A 19,587-nucleotide genomic window follows, 5' to 3' on the forward strand; every position below is an offset into this window, starting at 1 on the left:
GGGAGGGTGCTTGTGTCGCTGTGTGCTGTTGCGAGGAGAGTGCGTCCCTCGGTGATTGTGCGTTGAGAAAGAGAAAATGACTTTGGCTATCAGGGGACTGAATAAAGATCATAGTCGACACTAGAAGACCGGGAGAGGCACGTGCATATTTGCAGGATTCAGGTCTACACCCAGAAATTGCACTGAATTATGCAATTTCTGGGTGTAGAGCTGAACCCTGCAAATATGCACGAGCTACACCTTACTGCCATGAGTAGTCCAATTGAAATCAGTATACTACTCCCAGTAAAAGTCAGACTTGTGTAAGTGGAAACAGTATCAGGCCCCCAAGATACTGCTAAAATTCTTTGAGTAGGTCCCTTCTTTGGGTTAGACATGTCCTTGGTGTTGTGATGAGTAGATGATTTTCACAAAAGGACATTGGAAAACTTGAATGATATTAGCATCAAGAATACTGAAAAGAAGGAGGCTGCAGTACTTAGGTATGAAGATGACATTGATGACTGACTTGAAAAGGACTTCTGCAGTGAAAAAGGAGAATTAAGGGCAGATTTGGGAGCTATTACAGAGATTAAACCCTCAGGATTTGTACAGTAACCATAATGCAACGGAGAATAGAGTGACATGAGAAGTATAGAACATGAACAAAAGAAAATACATACTTTCAAAATATATTATTTGTTTCTTGTATTGCAGTAGTAAATAGAGGTCCCAATTAAGAATCATTGAGCTAGGTACTGTATATACATAAAAGTCTAAAAGACTGAGGGGAAGAAATTCTGTTAAAAAAAGAAAATATAAACTGATTGGAGGCACACAAACATATATATAAACTGATATAGTAAGTTTTAATATTGAAAAATGACATTAAATGTAATTTACCAGAGGATAAAATGTACTGGCAATGCTGAAAAATGCACTCCATTTTTGTATAAGTAAATGCAATTTTAAAAAATATTCACAGCATTATAAAAAATTGTATAATACATTTTTAAATAAATTTATGTAGCATGTAAGCTATTTTGAAAGTCCTAACACAGTTGGAGCCTGATGATTACACATAGAAATATAAATGAAAGGCTACATATAAACACAATGAATGGCTGTTAACAAAGCACATATTTTGTTGACTCAAAAGAATTAATTAAAAGTATGCACAAGTAGCTGGTCTGTTGCACACAGTCAATTGTGTACTTGTGTACTTACATATAACTGATTAGCATGCTTACACTGATTTTAAGAAGTTAAGAATGATCAACTATAAGTGCATAGTGTTGTGTGCCCAACTTCAAATATTTGACAATATGATGTTTACATTTTGGATCAGTCTAAAAAAGGAAAAATTATGGTATCTCGTGTCAATCCAATCCTGACTCAAACAAAACTCTGGATGTTTATGGCCAGACTGCAGTCAACTCTTAGCCCTGGTCTACACTACAGAGTTAGGTTGATGTAAAGCAGCTTATGTCAACTTAACTCTGTAAACATCTACACTAAACTGTTGCTCCCACTGATGTAATTTGCCCAGTACACTGATTAATAACTCCTCGGGAGGAGTAGAGTCAATGTTAATGTAGTTAGGTCAACTCAGTGTCAGTGTAGACACTGCTTTACTTACATCAATGTTGCTACCTCTCAGAAATCATCCCACAATGCCCCACACTGACAGTTAAATCAATGCAAGCACTCCCATTGAGGACATGCACCGCCAACACAAGGAGCATAGTGTGGACATGCAAAAGCAATTTAATTACTGTATGTTGATATAACTTAGGTCAACATAATTTTGTCATGTAGACATACTCTTAGAAGTTATCAGATGGCTTTTAGTTTTTGTAGCATATTTATTCACAACACTTTTAACAGGTAATTGAGATGCTGACTGTGCAGACAAGACTATAAAGTAAACACCCAACTGATGATGAATAAGGGAAATTCACTCTTTCTAACGCTCAGTTTTCCTTTACATATAACAGATAAAAATAAAGCAGATGTTTAAATTCAGAAGGCTGCCTTCAACAAGAGAGAAAAAGGTAGAAATGAAACAGAGGATCAGACTTCAGACTTGGTCTACACTACAGAGTTAGGTCGACATAAGCTGTCTTATGTCAACCTAACTATGTCAGTGTCTACACTACAGCCTTGCTCCCGCCAATGTAAGTGCCATACTACCAGCGGTGCCTGAACAATTTTTATAGTGGGGGTGGTGAGAGCCATTTAACCAAACTGTAAACCTTGTATATAATGGAAACCATTTCAAGCCAGGGGTTGCAGCAGCACCCCCAGCTCCTGCACCTATGCTTACTACACCGACATAATAACTCCACCTCCACAAGAGGCATAGGGCTTATGTTGGTGTAGTTAGTGCGACACCATGTCTGTGTAGACACTGCAATACTTACATAGGCTGCTGCCTGTCTTGTCAATTTCACGGCTCCCCTGGAGGAGCCATGGAATTGACAAGAAAGCCAGCTGCCAGCGGGGCTGCTTCCAGTTCTCCCTGACCTCCAAGCCAGGCTGCCACCCAGGCTCGCCACTCCCCGCTGAGAGCCCTGTTGTCCGCCGGCTACCCACTCCCTGCTGGGAGCACTGCGGCCAATTGGACTCCGGGCACAGATCTCCCTGCCAGAGGCAAGAAGCCCGGGGCAACTGCCACACCACCTCACTTCTGGCTGGGAGTGGGAAGGCAAGAAACACTGAGGAGCAGCTGGGTTCATGGTGGGGAGCTGCGCAGAGCTGAGAGCCCTGGCTCTAAGCCCCCCACACTGTTCCTCTTCAGTCGGTGGAAGCTTTCAGAATGAAGGTAATGTGGACATCAGCCACCACAATAATTACTGAGGTGGCTGTAAATCGACCTAACTTAGTGTAACCCACACACCTCCTGGGTATGGTATTCTGTCCCATCTAGTAGCACTGAGACCACTTAGAGAGAGAGAGATTAATGAGTCTGCTCTACAGCCTTATTTAAGAGCCACATGGCTTTTAGCTCATGAAGTAGAGCTTCTTGCACTAAGTTCCAAGGGCCCCAGATTCAATCCCAACGACTGTGGTCTGTTGGTGTTACAAGCGGGTGCTCATCCGGGATTTCAACTGGGAAGTTTCGGAAGCTCTGGATGCGCTTCCTCAGCTAAGGGAAGTATGTAACCCACATGCCTCCTGGGTGTGGTGTTCTGTCCCACCTACTGGTACTGAGAGCACGTAGAACAGGGATCTCAAACTCAGATTACCACGAGGGCCACATGAGGACCAGTACATTGACCACATCACTGACACCTTTTCGTACAAAGATACAAAAGCCCGCCTCCCCAGCCCTGTTCCCACTCCACCCCTTCCCCAAAGTCTCCGACCCCTCCTTCCCCTGTTCCAACCCCTTTCCCAAATCCCTGCCCCAGCCCTGCCTCTTCTCCGCCTCCTCCCCTGAGCTCATGGCTCCCGCTCCTCCCCCTCCCTCCTGGAAAGTCCTAAGCACCGCAAAACAGCTGTTTGGTGGAAGGAAGCGCTGGGAGGTAGGCAGAGGAGCAGGGATGCGGCGCGGTCGGGTGGGGAGTGAGAGCAGGGCCAGCTCCAGGCACCAGAAAAGGAAGCAGGTGCCTGGGGCGGCTAATAGAAAGAGGCGGCAGTCCATCTGTCATCGGGGTGGCACGTCCGGGTCTTTGGCAGCAATTCGGCGGTGGTCCATGCAGTCCCTCTCTTACTCTTCGGCGGCAGCTCAATCAGGCTGAGTTTGTTTGTTTTTTTCCTTCACTGCTTGAGGCAGCAAAAAAGCTGGAGCTGGCCCTGGTGAGGGGCAGAGTGGGAGGAGTCTGCGCCTATGGCGGGCTGCAGGAAATAGCTCCGCAGGCCGCATGGGGCTTGTGGGCCACGTGTTTGAGACCCCTGACTTAGAGAGAGAGAGATTAATGAGTCTGCTCTATGGCCTTAGTTAAGAACCACATGGCTTTTGGCTCATGCACTAAGCTCCAGAGATCCCAGGTTCGATCCCACCCACCGACAACTGGGGTCTGTCAGTGTTACAATAGGTCTATTTACGATTGTAGTGAAGGCATGCCCTTAGAAAAAAGGGAAGCACTGACCATTTCAACAGACCTGTAGCAGGGAGAGGAAGGATGGTCTAGTGGTTCCAAGCCATAACATTAGGAGATGTGGGGTCAGTTCCTTATTTCACCAAAGACTTCTTGTGTGGCTTGGCCAAGCCTCACTTCCCTATGGGGACAATAGCACTTCTTCCTTACCTCACGGGTGCTGTGAGGAGGACTTTAAGGATTTATTTGAAAATAAAATAAAAATACTTCCTGACATTATTCAAACCCTAAGTATTTAAATGTATGCTATTATTGTGTTCCAAATATTTGCCCAAAAATATAATAATATCTAAAATATGTTGAAACAGTGGTTAATCAGAGAAAGATAAAGTCTATCCACTCGAAGTACTTCAACTCTTATTTTAAAATTCTTGGGCTGAACATGGAGTTTAAATTTACAATTTTTTCTATAGTTTTCCCAAATCACATGCATCCTGAAAGGAGGATTAAATACCTTGAAAAGTATCAATTCTAGCTGTTAAATGAATTGAGCACTTCTTGAAAGCCTGAATATTTGAAATAGGAAAGAAAACAAAGTTTGGTAAAATTGTACCAAATATAGTTATTTTACTTTTACATGAATTCAATTAATGAATAAGGGTCACAGCATTGAAAGAACACTCTAATGCAGTGGAAAGCAGCAAGGTGTATTAGCAGGATGAGAAGTAATTGTAAGCAAGACATGAGAAGTAATTCTTCCGCTCTACTCCACTCTGATTAGGCCTCAACTGGAGTATTGTGTCCACTTCTGGGCGCCACATTTCAGGAAAGATGTGGACAAATTGGAGAAAGTCCAGAGAACAGCAACAAAAGTGATTAAAGGTCTAGAAAACGTGACCTGTGAGGGAAGATTGAAAAAAATGGGTTTGTTTAGTCAGGAGAAGAGAATACAGAGAGGGGACAGGATAATAGTTTCCAAGTATATAAAAGGTTATTACAAGGAGGAGGGAGAAAAATTGGTTTTTTTAACCTCTGAGGATAGGACAAGAAGCAATGGGCTTAAATTGCAGCAAAGGTGGTTTAGGTTGGACATTAGGAAAAACTTCCTAACTGTCAGAGTGGTTAAGCACTGGAATAAATTGCCTCGGGAGGTCGTGGAATCATCATTGGGGATTTTTAAGAGCAGGTTGGACAAACACCTGTCAGGGATGGTCTAGATCAGTGGTTCTCAAAGCCGCTCCACTGCTTGTTCAGGGAAAGCCCCTGGCGGGCCAGGCCAGTTTGTTTACCTGCCATGTCCGCAAGTTTGGCCGATCGCGGTTCCCACTGGCCACGGTTCGCCGCTCCAGGCCAATGGGGGCTTCAGGAAGGGCAGCCAGCACATCCCTCGGCCCACGCCACTTCCTGCAGCCCCCACTGAGACTTTAAGATTCAGAAGGAGTGACAGAAACTATGAAGCCCCTTTTGGAAAAGCTGAGCATCTTTAGGAATAATACTGTTTTCCTTATGCTTATTAAGTTTCTCGTTCTGTGTTCGAAGAAAATAATGCTTTATAACATTCTTTATCATTTTCATGACAACCTCAGCTCCTATTAGCATATTTATCTTTATATTCCTCTTTTTTGGCTTTAACTTTAATTCCTTTAAGACAAAAGATGTAATTTTGAAATAATATGTCAGGTTACTTAAATAGTAAATTATAGGGACTTAGGAATTGCCATACTGAAGGTCTATCTACTCCAGTATACTGTCTCCCAACAATGACCAGCACTAGATGCTTCAGAGGAAGATGCAAGAAAAACCCCAAAGTAGGCAGCTGTAAAATAATCTGCCTGACATGAAAGTCATGTCCCAATCCCTAGTAGTTAGCGATTGGTTTAAGTCCTTAAACCTCAAATTTTGTATCCATCCCAAAACATTTTTAGCATTAGCTTTTGTAACTCTGGATATTTTTGCTATTCATATAAATATCCAAACCCTCTTTGAATTTTTGAAGCTTTTGGACTTAGAGTTTTCTTGTGACAATGAGTTTCACTGTCCAATTATGCATTACATGAAAACGTATTTTTGTTTATTGGTTTTGAAATTGCTGCCTCTCCATCTCATTAAATGTTCCCTTGCTCTTGTCTTATGAGAGAGGGAGAACAGAAGCTCTTGATTTGCCTTCTGTAAATTATAGTTTATTTCATATATTACAGTGGCACAGGAATGCCACATAGTTAATGTTACATCATGACATCTGTTTAAAGATTGACCCATCTAAGCCCTCTTAAAATCAACACGCTAGGTTCGATTTCTTTGAAATTTGGTGTGTCTTCTGAGCAGTCAGGATAGAGTTAATGACCCAAATGTGGAGTCATTTGAGCCAGGGGTTGCAGAGATATATGCTCTGAGGGGTGGAAAGACATTTTTAAAAAAAAGTTTCTAAGTGTGTGGTTTTTGTTTGTTTTGCCCAGAGCTGGAAATGAAACTATTGCTGTGAGGCAGGTCAATATGGTCTCAGACTGTTGTTTTACCCAAGGTGTGTATGCCATCCACTAAGTCTTTGGAGACCCAAATGGAGAACAGTATTTAAGAAATGTACTTTTTTTGTTTTACTGCATGTGCACAATTATAGAAAAATGGCCAGAGGTTTTCCATTCCTGCTGTTTTATATTCAAGTTTTAAACTTGAATAATGTAAGCGCTCTAAAATCCAAACAGTTACTCAGGTTGCTTTGAAATTTGATATTTGTCAAAGGATATGGGATAGTGTTAGTGATCCAAATTTGGGGTCATTTGACCAAGGAGTTCTTGAGTTACAGCCTTTCTCCCACACCCCTTAAAAATATAGTTTCCTTCTACTTCCTTGCACTGTTAAACTGATAAATAGTAATGATGAAATGAATCACAGACCTCTCGATGGCTGTTGACTCACCACCCAGTTAATATCATTAAGGTTAAGTAATCACAAGCCCCCCACCCCACTTAAGAAAAAAGGAGTTTTGAACTGAGTGGCTGGTTTTATTACAAAGGGTGTTGGTTGTCAGTAGCAAGCTGCTGTATGACAGCAGTCTAAGCATTTCTGATCTGCCTGCACTCAGGTAAAGTGAGTGTGGTTGATATCAGGTGTAGCTGTACTGAACACTGGAGCCTGTAAGTTAGCTCTGCTTGAGAGAGATCCATGGATTACTTTGAGGTGTGTGACGGAGCTGTGACTGTGATATGAGATCTATGTTTTGCACCCTATCCTGTGTGAGGAAAGAGAAGCACATGTATTTTCAGTATGTCTCACTTCTATACAGAATTGTGTAGGTAATGTTAGTAGCAAGGCATAGGGATTTTATTAAGAGCGTTAGATGGAATTCCATGGGTGAGAGTGAGTGGGGTTGTAGAAAGAGGCAATTGTACACTTCAACAACTGTGGGGTTGGCAGAGTAAAGATAAAGTCATTAACAAAACATATTGGCGTACTGCTGGAAGAGGGCAGAATTACGGTTGCATGGGCGACCTTAACTGTACATTTCCTGGTTTTCCAAAGTTTGAGTTTTGCTCAACTCTGCATTCTGCAAGGAGAAGATGTACCACCAAGCAGTCTTAATGTTGGGGTATGTAAGGGTTAAGTAAAGACCTGGGTAACCGCTATCGTGGTAATAGGGAGTAAGGCACAGGCAAGCACTATTTCTTCATCTTTTTCCCTTCCTTTCTGCTTGTTAAGGATAGATAAGTGTTGTAGCTGCATAAGGAATATGGTTGTCTCAAGGATACCCTTTATGTGAAGAAGTGTTATCTCTCCCTTCCCTTCCTCTCCCAGCTACATAAATGAGCTCGGGGTCATAGCCCCTTCCTCCCTCCCCTGTGAACTGCTGATTAAGGGAATTTGTATCTACAATTATTTCAAAGAAATGTATCTTCAAGGTAAAAATGTCTGTATAATATGTTTAATGCTGTAAACAGGGGCAGGTATAATTATATTCAGTATATAGCTATTAATATTAATTATATGGGCGTTCATATTATTAAAGAAGGGTTTTGGGGGCATTGTAGTAAATGTGAGTATTTTACATATTTACTTAAATAAAAGAATGTGATGTGATTAATTTGGGGCTTACTCAACAACTGGGTCGAGGGGAACAAGTATCACAATAAAGAAATCTGTTTACTCAATCCATCTCTGGGTCCTTCTGCTCCTTCTTTCCATCTCTAACACTTAACTCCATGTTAATGTAGGTTTTTGCCAGTGAATATCAATATAGTACTATTCATGTAAAAAATTTAGTCATTAACTTAGCCAGCCCTTTCCTGCCACTGTAATGGACAAAACTTCAGTCAAAATATCATTAAGGGGTGACTCAAAATTGTTCTAGTTGTTTTAGGCTTTGCTTCACCAGACTGGTGATGTGGAGAAGGTACCAGAAATCTGTGGATGAAAGTAATGGAGTTGTAGTGTGACATGGCTCAGAAGCCAGCATGTGACTGATTAAAAGTGCCTCAGATCTAGCCATATCTTATAATTACCTATTGGAAGATTTGTGTGCTGCCAGAATAAGGACCGTGTTTGGGAGCACCTCCAAAGAACTATTTTCCCTCTGTGATGGGATTCATGAAAAAGGTAAAAATAGGCGTAAGAGGCAAATTAACCTGCCTGCTTGCAGGAGGAGGGTGGGCCTGGCCTAATTAGTGATAAAGCACAGCTGGAGAAAGAGTTGGAAACAGGTTCTGTGAGCCTGAGGCTTCTTGGCAAAGAATCCCTTGCTCTTTACAACCAACTCTCATCTCAGGCCTGACAAACTCACTACACCAAGCACATTTTGCAGGATATTTATCCATCAAGAACAGCAAGTAAGGTATCTACAGAAAGCTGATAACTGATCAAGACACAACCATGGTGAAATGCGTTTCTAATACATTTATTCTTAATATTAAAGGAATAATGTAACTATATTGAAAATATGCTTAGAGTAAAAGTTAGTCACCAGTGGATAACATGTCTCGGTGATGGCCCATTCACGCAGGAGGGAGTTGCTATCCCAACTTGGTTAGCCAGAGATGTAATGCAAGGCTCAATTGTCTAGCTTGGCTCCACTCCAAGATTATTAATGGAAAACCATCAGACACAACTGCAAACAATTGACACCATTTAGAGGTAAAAATGGAACATTGCAACAGACAGAGGTTTGTCCTGTCTATGAATAAAGACAAATATTGTTTCAGTATAATAGAGGAGAAGGAAAGATCCTCTGCATCTTTTCCCTGAGGAGACATGTTGGAGAGCTGTCATGAAAAACTGGATCCTTGTTCCTGAAGTCAGCCAGCTCTGCAACAGACTGAACTTTGCAGGAGGGGGAAACCTACTTTATTAAATAGGAAAGGTAACTACTGATAAGTGTAGACCTAGGGTCATGTTTTATTATTCTATTTTATATTGTAACCATTTGTTTCCACCACTCTCCTGGTTCTAGTTAACTCTCCATTGTTTCTTCTATAGCCTACTGTTGTTTTAATGTAAGTGCTCACAAATGCTGTATGGATTACAGAAGTGGTGGTTTAAGGTAAAACCAGAAAACTGAGATGCATTGCAATTTTGGTGCAGAGGATTTGGGATTTCTGAGAGTAACCCATGTCAGTGTCTGGATATCACAGGGGAATGACTTAAAGGGACTTGAGGACTGTGATGCACCTATCATTAACCTGTAAGGCAAAGATGGGGCTGGCATAGCCCAAAGGAGAGTACTTGAGTAGCTAATGGGCTGGTGGTGTTAGGTAGCTAACACCCAGCCACTACAAGCAAAACTACCTCTCTCTGGAGGCAGAGGGTGACAAGATGATTCACAATCCTTGGTACCCCAAGAACTATCACAGGTTCCCATAAAAGGGATGAACAAGTTCAATTAGGGAGAGAAGGTGGAAAGTTCCTTCTCTCTCTCTAGAAGTATGACTGAAAATGGCTACACAGATGAGATCAATCCTTGGGGTAAATCTGCAAGCCCATCAGCACAGGAAGTGGCCCAAAGAAACCACAGTGCATCTGAAGGAGCAGACAGCTCAATACAGGGTCCCTCGGCTAGATTCCCCTACTAGGGGAGGGGCATATAAGCCCATCTTAAGTACTGTTGAGTCCAGCATGGGGTTGCAGGCTGAGCCTCGAGAATGGGCTGAGGAATTGCCCAAAGGTGGGACAGAAAAATGTGTTAGGGAACTTCCTGTTGTTACCCTGGAAGGGGTGGATGGAATAAGTGACTTGGCTGGAGGGGCCAAGTCAAGGGAAGAGAGATCACTGTAGGGCTGGAACTGCAGTTAACATAGGGTGCTAAATAACAAACAAGCTGCTGTGCCAATCCCAGCCACAGGATGTGAATGCATTCTTTACATCGCTGCTTGTGAACATTAACCAGGCAAATTTCAGGTCACAGCTGAAATCAATAATTAAATTAGCTTCTCCAGAAAAGCTGAAACCCAGACACTGATGCACTTGTTCATAACAGATGATGCCACATGTGAGAGTGGTCCAACTCACATAAATAATTGAAACCTGCTCTGTTTTCACAGATTTTTCTCATTGGTATATTTGTACAACAGCAGGACTTTACAACACCTTTGAATAGACCTAGAATTTTGTCCACAGGCATACCAAGAGAGAGTTATCTATTTTGTTACTTGTGTTTGACCGCATGGTAAAACCACCTGAGAGACTGAATCTATAAACGCTTATTATGAAGGTAATATTTGAATAATATTATTTCACATTAAATAGCAATGTTCTGAAAAATCTGGTCAAAACTAATGTCAAGTCTGTATTAATTAGTGAACTTAATTAGTTTTGTGATGACGATGTTGAGTCACTGTTACTTATAGCCTTGCATGTTCTGTTTATGCAACTGTACAGACAATTCTGGTGCAATTATTTTTTTTTTTTTATTTGCAGCTGAGCTCATCATGGTTATTCCTTGCCTTAGTCTTTGTCTGTATCATTCTTAGGGGCAGAGCTTTTGCTTTCGGATTATAACCCCACAAGCAAACAAAAACATTACTTTAGTGGTAGAACTTAATACCTTACTCCAGTGGTCCCCAAACTGTGGGGCACACAGAACCCTAGGAGGGTGTGGAGGAACAGCAGGGTCCAGGCCAGCCCTCATAGGGGGCAGGGAGGGACTGCCCCCACCTACCCAATCTCCCTCTAACCACAGCTCTCCCTTGCTCGGCTCTACCTCCAACCTAGCTCTGCCGTCATTCCTTCTTGCCCCTAGGCCAGCTCTGCCTCTAGCCCCAGTTCCTCCCACATCCCCTGTTCTGCTCCCAGCTCCACCTTCAGCCCAAGCTGTGCAGTAATGGGGGGAGAGGTGCGGACAGATTCCATTACTGGTAAGGGGTGGCATTACAGGAAAAGTTTGGATACCATTTCCTTACTTGTACAAGGGGCTTTCAAAGGGAATAAGATGGCCCCAAGTTTAGTCTGAAGTAATTGGCATGGTGGTTTTAAAGTTCTGCACATCTTAAGGGATCAATTTCACCTTGAACTAGGACAACCCTAAAAAGTCTGTCATCTATATAAGTTTTTAGACCATGCTCAGTATTGTAGTATCTGATTGTCATCTAGTAGGACATTAAGCAATTTTCCTAAACATCTGTTACCTGTTGTTCTCTCAGCCTCTTCCCAGAAGGAGAAGCATGTGCAGGGAAGTATCTTGTTTTGATTAGAAGTTGCTCTTTTAAATAATAATTAATAATAAATTGTAGCTGTTAGGTGTTTATATTACAGATGGCAAGGTCAAGGCTGTGTGCCTAGCCCTTGATGCAGAAAGTGGTGGTGATTGTGATGGCCCTTAGTTCTTGAGGTAAGTCATTCCACAGTCCTGAAATCAGTCTGTTGGCCAGTTGTTTCCTAGTCAGTGCCCTAAGTCCTCTGTTGCCACACCAAATTTTTGGGGTGGGGGGGCGGTGGAATGTCTGCTTGTTTCAGTTTAGCAGCTTTAGATGTTTAAGCTACTTGAGGTTTTTTTTTAGTTTTTAAAAAAAGGGAGGGCTTAAAGCAACCTCCCGAAAAATCCACACCCTTCTGGGAACAGGAAGGGGGCTGGAGAAATGGACTTGCACTGCCTTAAAAATGTTCTGAAGTGCGTGCTTACAAGGGCATATAACATGCAGAGGGAAAGAAATGCATATCTAGTCTGGAGAACTAAGAAACAAGTTGACCTATGGCCAACTGGTGCCTGTTAAATCTAAAGGGTACAGTTTATTAATGTTGCTGCTAAACTCCTCCTGGCTTTTGCTGATTGATGCCTTTTAGAGAATTGTGATTTCTTTCCTCTGCTCCCCTTTGTTAAAAACCTAGGGAATTAAATACATAAATAACTGTTAAGCTTAGATAGTTAAGCTACCAAAAGTAAGAAAATGTGAAACTTTTAAGACTAAATGCAAAACTTTCATTCTACCCATTTAAATATAAACAGTGACAGGAGGAGAGCTAGGAGTTGTCAGGTCATCAGAGCTCCCACCTGTGTCCACCATCAGCCAGGACTTCTGCATGATGACAGATAAACCCTCTGAGATGCAACCACCCCTCTTGCCACAGCTTAGTACCAGAGGCAGCAGTGGTGCTAGAAGTTATTGGACCATCATGGCTCCATTCCTTCCATACCTAAACCTAACCCACACCAGCTGGGGCTCTTCCTGGGGTCAGGGGGTGACCTCCTTTAAGGGGGACATGCACACTGCCCCAACCATATGGCAGCAGTGAAAGGCTGGGAGCTGTCAAGTTGTCATGGCTTGGCAATCCATTCTGCCTCCTCCCCAACCATGACTGTTGCACAGTGAGAGATGAACCTCTTTAAATCCATTCAGTCCCATTTAGGTCAACTCCATTTTGTTCACTGGGGGCTGTGTTGGTCTTTACTCGTGGCAATTGTTGCCTAGTGGTCAGGGCTTAGGTCCTTCAACATGCAGGAGCGCGGTGGTGGGGAGCCCAGGGCCTAGTGAAGGTCTGACACCTAGGAGCACCTTCAGGCTGTCCTCTGTGGACCACTTCCTACCACCTTGCTATTGTCCAAAGTTTAGCCTATCACAGGAGGCCGTGTAGAGGGTCAGCTCGCCACATGGCACTGCTTTGCAGCCAGGCATGGCATGAAAGCTCTCTGCCTCTTAAGACAGCAGTTGTCTCCTCTCCTCCAGCCAGGTCAATTCCAAGTCTTTCCCTTTCAGGGGTGGGCCATAAATGCATCACAAAGAATTAACACAAACTGGGTGAGAGGGGAAGCTCTTCCTTCTCCAGGTATAACAAAAACCAGCCCTTCCTTCCCTTGGAAAGGGACCTTCAGGCAATTGTTGAGGGAGATGGGCTGCCTTCCCTTGGCCCTTTTCTCAGGAGCTGTAAGGCAGAGTCCTTTCTCTTTCCTGGCCTGCACACATGTGAGCTGTTCTGCTCCTTTTTAACTCCTCCTCCAGTCTGTGCATCTGGCTGGGCAGGGCTGACTGAGCCCAGAGCAGGGCTCTAACCCCTTGTTGCCCAGTGTGGGGTTTGTCTATTCCAGGGGTTGGCAACCTGCGGCATGCAAGCTGATTTTTAGTGGCACTCTGCTGCCAGCCAGGGTCCCAGCTGACAGTCCCGCTTAGCCCGCTGCTGGCCTGGATGGATGGAACCCTGGGCTGGCAGCAGGTTGAGCGGGGCTGGCGGCCAGGACACTGGCTGGCAGGGGCCCGTGGATGGAACCCCAGACTGGGAGCAGGCTGAGCCGCTTAGCCCACTGCCAGTCTGGGGTTCCGTCTGCCACCCGCGCTGCCGGTCTGGGGTTCTGTCTGTCGGCCCCTGCCAGCCAGGGTCTCAGCTGCTGGCCCTGCTCATCCCACTGCCAGCCCAGGGTTCTGTCCATCCAGGCTGGCAACTGGGATCCCAGACCAGCAGCACGGGTGGCAGATGGAACCCCAGACCAGCAGCGGGCTGAGCGGCTCAGCCCGCTGCCGGTCTGGGGTTCTGGCTGCCGGCCCCTGCCAGCACCACTCAGCCCGTCAGGAGGGGCCCTGTAAATGTAAAATTTGTTACTGGGGTGCGAAACCTTAAATCAATGAAGACTTGGCACACCACTTCTCAAAGGTTGTCGACCCCCAGCCTATTCCATCACAGGGGCTAAGCACAATAAGATTTTGTCTGGGTGGTTTTTGCATTGGTTGTATATCATACCCAATATAATGTGAGCAAGCCTTTCGGCCAGAAGCCTACTCTGCTTCATGTTCAAGGGGTCTCATAGGCTAGATTCCCATACCCTTATTCACAGAGAGTACCACCTTAATCTTCAAATAGACCCACTGAAACCAGTGGGATTACATGTGGAGAAAGGTACTACCCAGCAGGGTGGATTGACTTAAATCACCAATTTTAATCGTGATTTAAATTGGCAAGCAGGAAACCTTGGTTTAAATAATCAATTTTAATTTTATTTTGCATTTGTTCTTTTTAGGACTTGCCAATACAAGGGCAAGTCTACACTACAAACTAAAGTGGATCTGTGTTAGGTCGACTTATAGCCGCCGCAGTAATTACTGCGGTGGTTCATGTCCACGTTGCCCTCCTTCTGTCAGTGGTGCACATCCTAACTTCTTCCCTCCCACAGGCTCTTGGCTCCCTGCTCCCGACCAGAAGCTCCACGTCCCAAGCCTGGGCAGCACCCAGGCTCCCAGTGGGGAGCTGGGCAAACATAACCTGGCTGGGAGCCGGGAGCCTAGGCAGCAGCCCAGCTGGGAGCCAGGAGCCCCACACCTGCCCCAGGGTGACAGCCTAAGCTGTAAGCAGCTTTCTTGCCAATTTCAGGGCTCCATGGGTGGTGGGTATGGTCCGGTGGTGAAGGCTGTGCCTCCCCAAACAGCCTAGCGTGGCCCTGCCCATGCTCTTCCCCCCAGGCAGGCCCCCTTCTCCAGTTCCCGCCCTCTGTCCTGGCCCGGGCTGGCTGGCCTGCCTCCGCAGGGACTTGGACTTGGGCTGGCTGGCACTGGGGGCCACGCTGCCTGCCTGGAGCACCGGGGCTGCGGAGGCTGTGGCTGCACTGCCTGCGGCTGGGGGTGCTCTGGACTCCTGAGGGGGTAGGGAGCACATGGAGGAAGGGAGGGGCCTCAGGCACAAGGGGAGAGGCTGGGGACCAGCCTCCCCCCAATGGCGGGTCACCAGCCACACATCCATGGAGCCCTGAAATTGACAAGAATTACCCCAACTGCCAATGTAAGTAACCCACAGTGTCTACACAGACACTGCATCACCCTAACTACATAGACATAAATCCTACACCCCTCATGGAGGTGGAATTATTATGTTGGTGTAGTGGGACACTTACATGAGCGGAAGCAAGGCTCTGGTGTAGACACTGACATAATTAGGTCAACATAAGCTGCTTTACGTTGACCAAACTCTGTAGTATAGACCAAGCTTTAGTGCACAGAAAGCTGGGGTGAAAATCTATCTTGTACTAGATTGCTTGTACTAGAAAATCTATCTTGTACTAATTGTCCATGTGGACCCTGCTCCTGCACATTAGAAGTTCTTTATTGCACTCTTATTTACCCTGCTTTTGAAATTTTCCTTAAAAATTAAAATTAAAAAAAAAGGTTGATTCTCATTGACTGGTAACCATTAAAACATGTTGAATTGCAACTAAATATAGCCTTTATATAAATGTGATGCTGGTTTTATTAACTAGGAGAGTGTGTGTGTGTGTGTGTGTGTGTGTGTGTGTGTGTATACGTATAGTATAACGTACATTTGTAATTTTTACATTTTTATTACATTAGACAATGGTGAATGCCACATTTCTTATTTACTATGATTATTATATTTTTACCTGGGATTTGTCAAGCTGTTTTTGGATGGAAATTCAAATTCAGTTAAAAATGCACAAAAACAGCATTTCAAATTGTTAGTTTGTTTTGTTAACTAAAAGAATCTTAAATTTGCTGTGTAAATAAGGGGAAAGTTCATATTTTGTAGTAAAAGTGATAAACAAGAAGAATTCATTCATCTGTAGTTAGTGAATTAAGCTGATTTTTTTTTTTTTTCTGGCCTCAGTGTCCTTCAAGATTTTAGAACTAGTATATCTTATCCTCTCACACTTGGTTCTTATACTTAAATTGGAAGAGGAAAACAAACTTCCCTACTTTGTTTTCAACTCCCATTGGTTTCTTAACTTTTGAATGAACTAGTCATTGAACTGAACTAGTTGAATAAATGAAGTGAAGAAAACATTCTCTGCACCTGCAGAAGAGACTACTGTATAAAGCTGTTTCAACAAACTCTAATTCCAGGTGCTTAGCCAGTAACTACAATTTTAGTGGTTTAACTTTCTTTAAAAATTGGCAGCAAAGATGAACTGCTCAACGGTTTTTTTTTTATTATTATTTTAAATCTAGGTCTTAACGTAGGTTGTCATACTTTCAAATGGGTTTATTTTTAATTTTTTTTTAAATTCAGATTTTTATCTATCCTGCTACCCTTATTCATGCTGGGTGTCTGAATCTAACCTTACTGAGTAAACAGGGTTCACCTCCTTATGTCTGTTTTGGAACTATTTGAAATCTTTGTATTACTATGCCTAGAGGTAATAGGGAAGGCATAATACGTATGACACCTTTTAGCAGAACATAATGCAAATAAGTCATTGAATAAAAAATAAAGTACATTGTAAGAAAAGTTGTCTCACTGAAAAAAGTTTTAAAATGGAAAAAAACTCATAATTTAAATCCATTTAGTCACAAACTTCAATGATGTTAGAATATTTTTTGAAAAAACAGAATAGATTAGACTGTAGACATTCCTGTCTGAGAGCAGTATGGTTCAGAAATCCGGGCTAGGCATAAAGGAGTTATTTATGTTCTGAAACAGAGCAGACAGAAATGTTAGCATTGGCTTATATAAACCTGCGCTATATATATATATATTGTATTTACATTTCAACTCCAGCCTTGAGTTGGATGATGAGAAATCTAGTTCTGCTGCATTTCTCCCCCTTTTCCACCTCAAGGGGGAAAGAAGTCCATAGTAATAGTTTTTAAATGAAATTGGGGACAATCGGCATGTAAAATATGAAAAAACAGTTTAGTGTTTTCAATTCATATGATGACATAATTTCAGGTCATTAACAAAAGGGGACAATTCAGCTATTTTTAAACTAAAACTGATTTCCACAATGCATACTTGCATAATTTTGTTTATTAATTATTTGTATATTAATTAGCAAAGGTATATGCACAGGTTCTGTCACTTTACTCAGGTTCAATAGTACCTTACTTTATAAGCCCCACTGAAATTAATGGACCACTTGTGTAGTAAAGTACTACTCAGCATGATTAAAGGAATCGGAATCTCTTCCTTACTGGATAATACATATCTATTAATATAAGCATTATCTATGCCCTATTAAGCATATTATCTAATTTCCTACTAGGAACAAATGCAGATTCTAACCCTTCAGGAATTGTGGACTTCTACATGATAGTGTCTTAATCTAATCATGATTACCCCAATCTTAAATCTGAAGAGAATTCCCTCTCTCTGTCATTGATACCTTACTCCTGGCTTCCTATAATATGTACCCCACTAATTATATAAAAAAAAAATTGAAGGCATCCTCCTCTATAAACATAAACAAAAGATAGCTCATATAGATGAGGCATACATTTCAGATTCTCTTATCCTATTATGCTGTCCAATACCATACACAGAAAGATTCCAAGATGTGTTTTTACTAATCACTAGACATGGGGGTTTTTTTCTACTCCCTTTGGCCAAATTCAGAGCTAATATAAGAACTTCACTGACTTCAATAGAACTGAACCTGCTTGGTTTTATGCCCTTGATAATATTACAGAACAATTATATGGACTCTGCACTGTTCATCTCTAGGTGATCCAAGAGGTCCCTTCCCAATCATACCATCTATGATTCCATCAATATCACATGATCCTTCTATTCTAGGACCAAAGTAGGGAAGTCAAAACAGGCCAATGGATAGGGATCTTCCAAGTAAAAGGGGTTTCTTACCAGAACTAGTGCAAGATCTTCTATATGTCCCTTTACACTACTGTATATTAGAATCAATGTAGTTAATTAACCACTCTTAAAATACAGCTAAAAATTCAAGTGTAGCCTTACCCTAAATAAGTCTTTGGCTCGTACCTAAACAAATATGTCACCCCGAGTGAGAACAATTGCAGACACAGACATGACAAAGATACAATATGTGCCTTAAATAGAGTATTAGGGCCATATTATAAGAACAACCTAAAGCTTCAGTGCCTGGTGTTAGAGGATATACCATCATATTCTAGCTGAGAGATGGATTAACTTTGACTATCCAAAAATAGCTTCTGTGGCTGTGTAAAGTAAGTTTTGGCTTTGGAGAATCTGGATTAGTGTTTCACAGGAAGGAGACAGTCTAACAAAGACTCTCCCCTTAATCACTTCCCAGGGAACAGTGATCTGAAGACCAGCCAAATGAACTGCTGACCAGCCTGCGCAACACAAGTTGGAGAGTTGGACTTTACACAGCTTTGCCCCCCATTTCTGCTGCATATGGCCCATAACACATGAGCTGCAGATCAATAAATGACCCTCATATGAGGTTGCAAGCTTTGGAAAAAGTAACAAATGATTTACTTATTACATGGAGCATCCAGAGGTACTTCCCTGACCGCCCTATATAGTGATTAATATTCAAAACATTTACCATAGTTCTTTAAACTTGTCCATTTATGTAATTGCTATCTTTCTTACCTTTATCTTGTTTTCCTCAATCCCAGTTGAGGAATATGTAAGTCATAGCCTGACAAGCATAAAACTATCCTGTGTAGAACTATTCAAGTACAAATAGTTTTTAAATTAAAGTTTTTCTTTTCACTTGAAAGCTTGGTTAACAAAAGTACTATTGCCCACTTTGTAACTGGAGTAGATAGTCGAAGTTCAGGGTCCTGGGGATATTCCAGCTGGGAGTAGAAATGGATGACTTTGTCTTTTTTTTTTTTTTTTTTTTTTTTTGGTTGTTTGATGCAATCTTGTTTATATACAAAGAATGTACAAAGTCCTGATTCTCCAAACATGAGAGGAACCAGAAACAAAAGAATAGTTTCTTAGCTTGCAGCCCCAAGTCTCATTAGCCAACACCAGAGGCCCACTCCCCCCGCCTGGTTTTGTTTTCAAAAAATAAAAAAAACCCAAACACACCTCTCTAGCTTTTTTCAGAGTCGTATACTGAGCTCATAGCCAGGCTGCTGCTTGGCTTTCTTGTTTTTTGTGTGAGTCTGTGTGTGTTCTGTCTGTTTCTAAGTCTTCAGGCTTGCTTATCTCACACACACACACACCCACCCACCCACCAGAATGCCCAGTGAAATCCATTGGCCTGCTAACTGCTGGAATTAGCCTACCTTGCTTGTCACCATGAAAGGTTTTCCTCCTCCCCCCCCTGCTGCTGGTGATGGCTTATTTTAAGTGATCACTCTCCTTACAGTGTGTATGATAAACCCATTGTTTCATGTTCTCTGTGTGTGTGTATATAAATCTCTCCTCTGTTTTTTCCACCAAATGCATCCGATGAAGTGAGCTGTAGCTCACGAAA

General features: G+C 42.6%; 1 long non-coding RNA gene across 2 annotated transcripts; it reads left to right on the forward strand.

The window, feature by feature from the left end:
* Nucleotides 1-8,727: 8,727 nt before the first annotated feature.
* On the forward strand, nucleotides 8,728-18,935 carry LOC119853735. Of its 2 annotated transcripts, XR_005292195.2 has the most exons (4): nucleotides 8,728-9,372; nucleotides 10,550-10,719; nucleotides 11,760-11,835; nucleotides 18,445-18,935. It is a non-coding gene; the product is annotated as an uncharacterized LOC119853735 (long non-coding RNA). The 2 variants fall into 2 exon arrangements; XR_006280531.1 differs by lacking the exon at nucleotides 8,728-9,372 and having other exon boundaries at nucleotides 10,494-10,719.
* The last annotated feature ends 652 nt before the right edge of the window (nucleotides 18,936-19,587 follow it).

Source organism: Dermochelys coriacea, chromosome 3 (genome assembly GCF_009764565.3).
Source record: "Dermochelys coriacea isolate rDerCor1 chromosome 3, rDerCor1.pri.v4, whole genome shotgun sequence".
Lineage (NCBI taxonomy): Eukaryota > Metazoa > Chordata > Testudines > Dermochelyidae > Dermochelys > Dermochelys coriacea.